This window comes from Ascidia mentula, chromosome 3 (assembly GCF_947561715.1).
Source record: "Ascidia mentula chromosome 3, kaAscMent1.1, whole genome shotgun sequence".
In the NCBI taxonomy this organism is placed as follows: Eukaryota; Metazoa; Chordata; class Ascidiacea; order Phlebobranchia; family Ascidiidae; genus Ascidia; species Ascidia mentula.
In genome coordinates, this window is record NC_138568.1 from 718378 (window position 1) to 728368 (window position 9991).

Sequence of the window (9991 nt, forward strand, 5' to 3'; positions counted from 1 at the left end):
GGAATCACATAGTACACGTTACTGCAAACTAGTGGCGATATAACAAACGTAGTGTGGATTTTGTGGATTTTGTCACAATCAGCTTGTAGCTGAGTTAGTTTGGCCACTTTCACTGGACTGGATAATATAAAAGCCGCCTACACAGCAGGTAACTGAACAACGTAATGTGTTGGCCACGTAGTGATTCTGTGAAATAAACATCCGAAAAAACCTTTGTGAGGACTGCAACCCACACCAACTGTGTAACGTTATTATAAATATTGATTAAAACAATTGTATTTTTTAAGCTTCAATCATAAACTGGGGTGGTTTTATGACCAAACAGACCTTCAGGTGGTAACTGTTTAAATGCAGAACTGTGAAGTACAGCAGAAGAGAAACAAATATGATTTTTACTGAATACGGATTATAAATACGGATCAAAACAAATTTACCTGGGGATGTTTTAATGACGTTGTCGGGCGCAAAACATAATTTGAAATTTAAGATTTTTTTTTCTTTCGTCAAGAGCGATATTGAAACGAGATTCATGGATCAAATAAAACTTATTTCACGCAAAACAACCACACAAATTTTATTACCCCGCATACAACAAAGTGTGGCTCTGGTTGTTCATGCTTTTCGTCAAAGCAAATTTTCACAACCTACAAGTTCCACACTTGTTGGCATGATAGACCGATTGTCTGACGCTGTTTTGATTGAGCGGTAAAGTTTAGTACGTACCAAACTCCACTTCCTTCAAACGAGAGAACCTTTACACGACAAAGTGGTTGAGCGGTGCTTCCCTCTTAGCAAGAAAAAATGATACATTAAACGTTGTGTTGTGACTTCATCCGGTTGCTTCACGCATGTTTACTTTGCGGTTTAAGGTTAGCTTGACAAACCTAAAATCATTTTAAAGTGTTTCTAATAATAACGAGTCAGGGAAAATGTAGTGTATGGAGGGGTCGGTGTTCTTTTAACAGTTTTACACCTGGCCATGGCGCAAGTAACAAGTAGGGCTGAACATTTCTAGGGTAATTTTATGCTTGTGGGGTTGGATTGCGTTACAGAAAAATCTCAGATTAAATATGACATGAACCCCACCTTTGCGTGCTAGCGCGATTTTATAAAGGAATTGTCGGTCAATATCTTGAACAAGCGAAGTTATTTTTATCCCACATCAGGTTTCTAAGCTAACGTAAAAGTGTTCATTAGGTGCGAGATACTGCATGTGGCAAATTGAGTTGTGATCCCAAATGATATTTTGGCTTTTTCTGTCCAGTTTTTCACTGGTTTTCGTTTCTGCGAAATGTTTGTGCGTCCACAATGCTTACATGCCTTGGAACATCCCTTGTCCCCCTGGTTCACAATATCGCAACTGTTCAGGTTCCTGCTCGCCTTCTTTTCAGGTAAATAATGAATTCCCAAAAGGCATAAATACCTCACTCACTATATTAAACCCTGTGCTGTTGCAAATAATATAATGTTTTTAAGTGATCAAAGCGCACCAAAGCAATGCATACCAATTTGAATCGCATTCAAAACGACATTTCTTATAACTTGTCAATCTTTGCAGACGCCCCAGTGCAACAAAAGTTTCTGTGTCTTGCAAAGCAGAACGTTAAACGTCACAGTTCCAAGCAATGCGGTTTACAACAGCACAGGGTTTGAAGAACTAACCGAGACCTGTCCGAATGCTAGGAAGATAAGGCCAGAGATTTGTAATCAAACAATTGTCTGGATTTGCACCGTGTCTTGCACGACGATCACCACCACAACAACATTAACAGAGATTGCAGAAAGAACGAATTCGATATCAAAAGGTTTACAATCCACAAGAATAAAAGAAAATTGATCATAAAACGCACGACATTTTTTAGAAGACTATGGAAATTGTCCAAAACCACAAGTTCCTGCAGGGGGAAAAGGATCGTCATTATCAGTTTGGTTTATAATTGGAGTTGTTGGAAGTTTCTATAGACTGTTCGCAACATTGGGATTAAGTATTTTCTGCAAAAGGTAATTGATTTGACAATGTTTCGTTTAATGTTGAAGATCGGAAAAATAAGAGTAACATAAAGACATATTCATATATTAATGACTGCTTTTCTGTTAATGTTTTTTCCAACAGAAAACAAAGAAAAAATTCCTCCGAGGCAAGAAATAAAACAAACGATACAAAAGGTAATTTGTAACCTAAACACGTGTCTTCCACACCATCATGCAGAAGAACAGACGATCAATAATATAACATTCCTTTGCAGAATCAGTGTACAACGAAATATGTGACGTCAAACCTACTTATGATTATGTACAAGAAATCGGTCGAAGATTATGAACAACCAAGCGGTTCAGCCCTGGTGTCTCCATACCAAGCCAACCCTGCTTAAAAAACATGTTTGTCTGATTTTGTTTCATTTAGTGAAATATCAAAAGTTGTCGTTTGAACAATAAACAAAACAATTGTCCACATTATTGATGATGATATTTGCAGCAATTCATTCGGAAGTGTTGTTGTAACTTGTGTTTCAAACACACTTGCTTTAACCAATTCACATTACTTTGCATGATGTTTATTGTGGTTGAGTGGGGTATTGTTAAGTACAGGGATGGAGAGGGTTAACTGATGGTTCGTGACGTCAGTCCCAACACATTACGTCACGAAAGCAGGTGGCGAGGAAAACGTGCCACGGTGCCGGTGAGTGGTCGTTTGCTTCGAAGTGAATGAAAAAGTGATATAAGTCACCGATGTACCAGCTCCCATGTAGAGTCGTTACTGAACAGTCTATCTGATGCTTACGACACTGTACAACTGGGTGGAGGTCACGTTGGCAGCAAACACACTGAATGTTACTCCCAACTGTTTACTTCACACAAACAAGTCGAATACAACGAAAATACAAACGAACTTCCAGTTAAACTAAACAATATCAAGTGTTTGTGAAGAAAACGGATAAGGTTTTATTTCTCGGTTGTGATCCGTAAAGCGAGGAATTGAAAGGGCGACAAAATGTTGGTTCGTTCGAACGGTCAACAAATCGGGCAAAAAAATGACCAAAACAAGTGGGGGGTGAACTTCATGCCTTTTATTTTTATGAACCAAAATCGTCGCAGGAAACATCAAGAACGATTGACATCCAAGAAAATCAAACGGAAAACTGGTTCAAGAACGCTTGTATATCGTACAGTAAACTAAGTTATAATGCCCCATTTTTAACAATCTCGATCGACTTTTGTTAAACTAGTTTTCGTATATATACCCGCGTTGTTTATTAAACTATCTATTTGGGATTACAACTGCATTTATTTTAATACTATCCGACCATATGCCATGACTTATCGCCAGTAGGCCTAATTGCTAGTATGTATTTTTAAAGCATCAAAGAAGCGTCCAAATGTAACATGTTGCATATCCTTCCAAAACAACAAAAATTTTACATGATTTTTTTTTTTAAATCCAAACCAATGGTTGATGGGCACAAGAACCAACATTAGCATTCGGTTTCAATTAAAAATACATTGCATGACAGGACAGAACATATCATGGAGTGAGTGGTCGAATTGCAGTGAGACTTGTTATCCAGGGCGTCAAGCACGTATTTGTACCGGTAGTCAATGCCCAGCCATGTTTGAGGTAAACGATGAACTCGGATTTAATTTAAACAAACATAGTGGGGTGTAGCGTTTTGCTTAACATCTTTTAAATGCCGGTGTATATATTCTTGTGTGGTTGTGGTTTAAAATTCATTCAAAATTACCTCACCTCGTATATAGGCTACCCTTTTACGTTTACAGCAGCGAGATTGCAACACAAATTTCTGCGGGAAAAAACGCGGAGGTTTCAACATCACTGTTCCTTGCAATGCAACTTGTAACGTGAAAGGGTTTGAAGGTCAAACTCGACATTGTCTCGATGCTGGGAAAATTATTCCTGAGGCTTGCAACCAACCTTACCCTAAACCATGCACAGGGTCTTGCCCAACAACTACTACCATAGCAACAACAACAACAACCCAAGTTCCTACAGAAGGAATAACGATGTTCAATACAACCACATTGAACGGTACAACTGCTGATATATCGGCACATACATTAACAGGTTAGCACAAAAGTGTGTTAATATTGTAAAGAAGTCGTCACATATAACAATAAAATAATGTCAAATTTAGACTTGCCAACATGGTCAGTTGCAGTTGAATGTGTTGGTGGTGGTGGTATTGTGATTGCGATTGGAGTTACTGGATGTTTCCTGATGATAATTGCAACCTTAGGATTAAGTGTTTTCTGCTTCAGGTACGATCTAAGAAAAGTTCGCCATTGAACAACGGTAAATTTATTTCTCTGGATCGGAAAATAAAGTTAAAAACACAGAAACAACGAATACAATAACCATTTTCAAACGCACCATGGAATGAACATATCATTATCTTACAGAAAAAAAACATTTGACCCAAGCAAGAAAACAAATGAAACAAAAGGTAAAAGTTCGCCCTGAGATTCGCAATCTATGTAACCGTGTTCCAGACACCAGAGTAATGAAACATTACTTTGCAGAGCCAGTTTATTGCAATGACAAAAGTGTTGATTTCGACGACAAACTGCCCCTATGTTAACGTACAAAAGATACACAACAATCCTCTCCAAGATCAGCCAATAAGAGATCAGCTACCGGAAACCGAACAACCAACTACATTATGAACAGCCAATCAGATTTGATCACCCCGATTACGTTACAATTACCGGATAAAATGTTCACACCAGTGTCGACGTGTACTACAGACTATATCTATACATCACTATCATTTTATTGTTTAGTATTTTACACCTAAGCAGTGACATTGAACCAACCTCGTTCACGGTATGTTTTATAACCGAACATCATCATAACAACCATTTTATTATATCTAATCTAGTGTATTTTTATAATACAGAAACTAACAATGGTATTAGCAGGCAAATTTATACTATGATGTCGTTGTGTGTTAGTTTTTGTTCAAGTTGGTTTTACAACATGCTAGGAGGTTGCATATTACTGTCACAGTTCAGCAAGTTGTATGTTGTTTGTACATTATTCTGCTTTGTGTAATTTGCAGAAAACAGTGAATCGTGCATTTTTCAATCCTGAAAAAAACAAGTCTTGGTAGTTTGTAATGTGTACATCAAAATATACCAATTACATGAAACACTTGCCTTGATTTAGTTGTGCCGCTTGGGCTTGTCTCGGTGTCTTAGCACTTCCATCAAGTGGTATATGCTTGCGACCTATCATTTTCTTGTAATGACAACAACCTAGTTTGTAAGTAAAGTGCGGCAGTCACAAAATTTGTAGTGGTGTTATATAATATACACCCAATATGACATAAATATATTTTATGAAGTACAAAAGGTGCAAAAAAGACAAACACTTTTGACAATGTTTTCTTGTGAATGAAACAAAAATCACCTAAAACCTTTGACCAAAGTGGAAATCGTGAAATTATGTAAGAGATATTTTATTTGCCTCTGGTCTCAATTATATACGCTCTTGTCTTAATTTCAGTCACATGTAAGCCAAGTTTCTTATTTAAACTGACAGCAGTTAACCAAGACATATGCGAGTATTTGTTCATACCTTGGACATTGGAAGGGGGATGCTGGTACACCGGCACCGCTTGTAGTGTCACGTGACAGAGAGTTCGTTTTACTTGGAGCTTTTATCTCTTAATATAGGTATTTTACTTATTGTTGCAGGATTGTATGACATCACAAATGCGATTAATCACCTCTTGTTGCGTCATTATTATTCTGTTTGTGACGACAGTAGCATCTGTCACAGGTGAGGCGTACGCACGTGTTAAACGTAATAAACATTAGTTGTGGAGGAAATTGACGTCAAATGTATTTTTTTATTTACGTCATCCCTACTTCTGTGAGGCAGTTTTGTCATTTTTTGTAGATCCATTTTCCTGGAGCGTTTGGGGACCATGTCAGTTTTCAAGTTGCTTCAGAGGAGAAATCCAAATAAGACAAAAGCTGTGCAGTCCAGGACAACTCTGTGGAACAATCTTTGAAGTATGATGACGTAACTTTTTGTTCAGTTACCCCATAAAAGTAGAAAACCAGATCAGAATTTTTGCCAAAGTCAACCCGGATTTAAATCCCTCCCGGGGATAAATTGTTTCCTATCTCAACACTCAACATGTATTACAACATTTTGCTACAACTTACAATTACGCATTTTTTTCCGAATGGCGAAAAATACCACCTGACAAGATTGATCAAGTAGTACAGAGCCCGTAATAATAACCACAGTATTTTTTCCAGTCCAGGTCGTGTATTTTGCGCTACTGTCCACTCAACAAGACAACATCCACCATCATCAAACCTTGCAATGGAAGTTGCGGCAAACCTGGGTGGTTTGAAATATCGCTGAGTTGCATCGATGGGGATTTACCGGTTCATAACGTCTGCAAGTTCCTACAGACATCCTGTACAACGACAACAGGAACTGCAAAAACAACAACAACACAAAGTGAACAATTGACCAAATTCGCACAAACGGAAAGGACGACCAAGAGTAGTTCTATTAAAACAACCGAAGCTTCCAAAACAGGTGACAATGATTATGTTGTGCAATGCCTCATATCAAATGCTGGTGCCCATGTGTTAACGTAGTTGCTGTGATGTGATTGCGAGGCTTGCTCGGTATGAACAATGTACGGAAGGGAATTTTGTTCAGGTCCTGACAATATGAATTACAGGGATCCAGGTAGCGACACCAACAACGTTAAGTGTTGGTTCGTGACGTGAGTCCCACACAAACTACAAACACATTACGTCACATCCTGGTCACGATGAAGGTGCAGTAGCAGGTGCTGGGAAACTTAATTCAAAGGCTTTATATTTCTGATCACGCGGGGATTCGAACCCACGATATCTTGGTCAGGGATTCCGATGTTTTTAACTGAATTTTTGGGTTGGGTGCCTTTTTTTTTAATGAGGAACGCTTCACGATATAGCCCCAACGTGTGACGATATGCTTTACGAAATTCTGCCACAAACCAGCAGTAGAGCGCAACACACATAAAAAGCAATTAACATATCTCATTGAAGAGTAATTCATCCGAAGTGTCCTGGCCGCGAATCACGGTCAGTTTTTTTGGTAAATGAACTTACGACACAATTTATCACGGAGGTTTAAAGCAACGCTTAGCAAGTGACGACCACGCGCAGTTATTTTTAAAGTAGTGTAAAGTGTAGTAGATGTCTCTACGATGACTCAGCTCTCATGGGATGAAGCGGTTACTGAACAAACAACCCATCAGATGCTTACGACACTCTACAAATGGGTGACTGCTTGCAAACATATCAAAGGTTACATGTAGGATTTTGTAGGATGGTTGTACATGAAACACTTAGTATTAGCGACAATCTATTGCACACAACAGACACGGTGGTCAGTTTTTAAGTTAAGGTTTATTGCAACATTGCATAAAGCAATGCGAAGTCTTGGTTGTTCCAGTTGATCACAAAGTGTCGACGCACAGACAAAATCCTTACACGTAAGGTTGTATTGGTTGTGCGATGTTTAATATCAACCCACTATACAACTTCCTTGTTATAACCACCTAATGGAAAGACACACAGTCAACCATGCGTCACCACGTGACTCAGTAGTTTTAGGCAGGGAAGACCTTTTAAACCTTGGGATAAATTTGAAGTAACCACACTGTAACTATGTTGAAAGGTTAGAAACGCAAATCCCACTTCGCTTAGAAATTATTACGTTAGTTTGTTTTCCTGTAAGAACTCTCAGTCTCATGACTCAGCAACGTTTGTGACATAGCATTTTAGGTTTATTTCGTCCAGAATAGCTGATTTGTATTGTTTAGTACTTACGCTATCAGAAAGGAACATTGGTTGTGAGTCGTCAATAGATTTTTAAAATTGTAATAGGAAACTTTGCGATTGAAATAACGTCAGCATTTTTCTGGCCCAATTCAACTGTGCACAGCAAACAACTTTACACCAAAGTAATTACGTCATGTCTGTGTTGTTTGTTTTGCTTTTTCACATTATGGGATGGTTTGAATGTTTATCACATTATGGGATGGTTTGGATGTTTTTCACATTATGGGATGGTTTGGATGTTTTTCACATTATGGGATGGTTTGGATGTTTATCACATTATGGGATGGTTTGGTTGTTTTGCACATTATGGGATGGTTTGGATGTTTTGCACATTATGGGATGGTTTGGATGTTTTTCACATTATGGGATGGTTTGAATGTTTATCACATTATGGGATGGTTTGGATGTTTATCGCATTATGGGATGGTTTGGATGTTTTTCACATTATGGGATGGTTTGGATGTTTTTCACATTATGGGATGGTTTGGATGTTTTTCTTCATGCGTCCTCTGGAGGTTTCATGTTTTGATCTTCAGGATATCTACGTGTACAGCTTACGTCCAAAAGATGTTTTAACATATTGCATGTGGTTTGAAGGTTATTGTAACCAAACGTGTTGTAATATCAACGAGACTTATATTAATTTGTGATTCAGTGAGCAAAATGATATTCTGGCTTTTATTGTCAAGTTTTTTTCTTCTTCTCGTCTCCAGCAAAGGTTTGTTCATCAGTCATAAACATTCTTGATTTAAACATGAAAAAATATTAAGAAATAAAAAAGCAAGATAGTCGATTTTTCAATAATTCACCCTAATAAAGGATTAAATTCTCGAAAACAAAAAGAGTAACAGAGGCTGCATCTGATAAAAAAAATAACAAATCAAAATACATTGCATTGCAGGACAGAACATGACATGGAGTGAGTGGTCGCCTTGCAGTAAGACTTGTTATCCAGGGCACCAAGCACGTCAATGTATCGGTGGTAATGCATGCTCAACCATGTTTGAGGTAAACGATGAACTCGGATTTAATTTAAACAAACATAGTGGAGTGGAGCGTTTTGCTTTCTAAAATCTTTTAAATGCCGGTGTATACATTCTTGTGAGGTTGTGGTTTAAAATTCATTTAAAATTACCTCACCTCGTATATAGGCTACACTTTTACGTTTACAGCAGCGAGATTGCAACACAAATTTCTGCGACACACAACACAGTGGTTTCAACATCACTGTTCCTTGCAATGCGACTTGTAACATGGAAGGGTTTGAAGGTCAAACCAAATATTGTCTCGATGCTGGGAAAATTATTCCAGAGGCTTGCAACCAACCCTACCCTAAACCATGCACAGGGTCTTGCCCAACAACAACTACCATAGCAACAACAACAACCCAAGTTCCTACAGAAGGTATAACGCTGTCCAATAAAACCAGAGGAAATAACAAATCCAACCAGTCTGAACGGTACAACAGCAGATATATCGGCATATACATTAACAGGCTAGCACAAAAGTGTGTTAGTATTTTTAAGAATTCGTCACATATAACAATAAAATAACGTCAAATTTAGACTTGCCAACATCGTCAGTTGCAGTTGGAGGTATTGTGATTGCGATTGGAGTTACTGGAAGTTTCCTGATGATAATTGCAACCTTGGGATTAAGTGTTTTCTGCTTCAGGTACGATCTAAGAAAAGTTCGCCATTTCCAAACGGTAAATTTATTTCTCTGGATCGGAAAATTAAGTTGAAAACACGAATGAAAAAAAAAATGAAACAACGAATACAATAACCATTTTCAAACGCACCATGGAATGAACATATTATTTATCTTACAGAAAAAGGAGAAAAAAAACATTTGACCCAAGCAAGAAAACAAATGAAACAAAAGGTAAAAGTTTGCCCTGAGATTCGCAATCTATGTAACCGTGTTCCAGACACCAAAGTAATGAAACATTACTTTGCAGAGCCAGTTTATTACAATGAAAAAAGCGTTGATTTCGACGACAAACCGTCCTATGTTAACGTACAAAACATATCAAAACAATCATTACAAAACAATCCTCTCCAAGATCAGCCAATTAGCGATCAGCTACCAGGAACCGAACAACCAATTAGCAACCAAC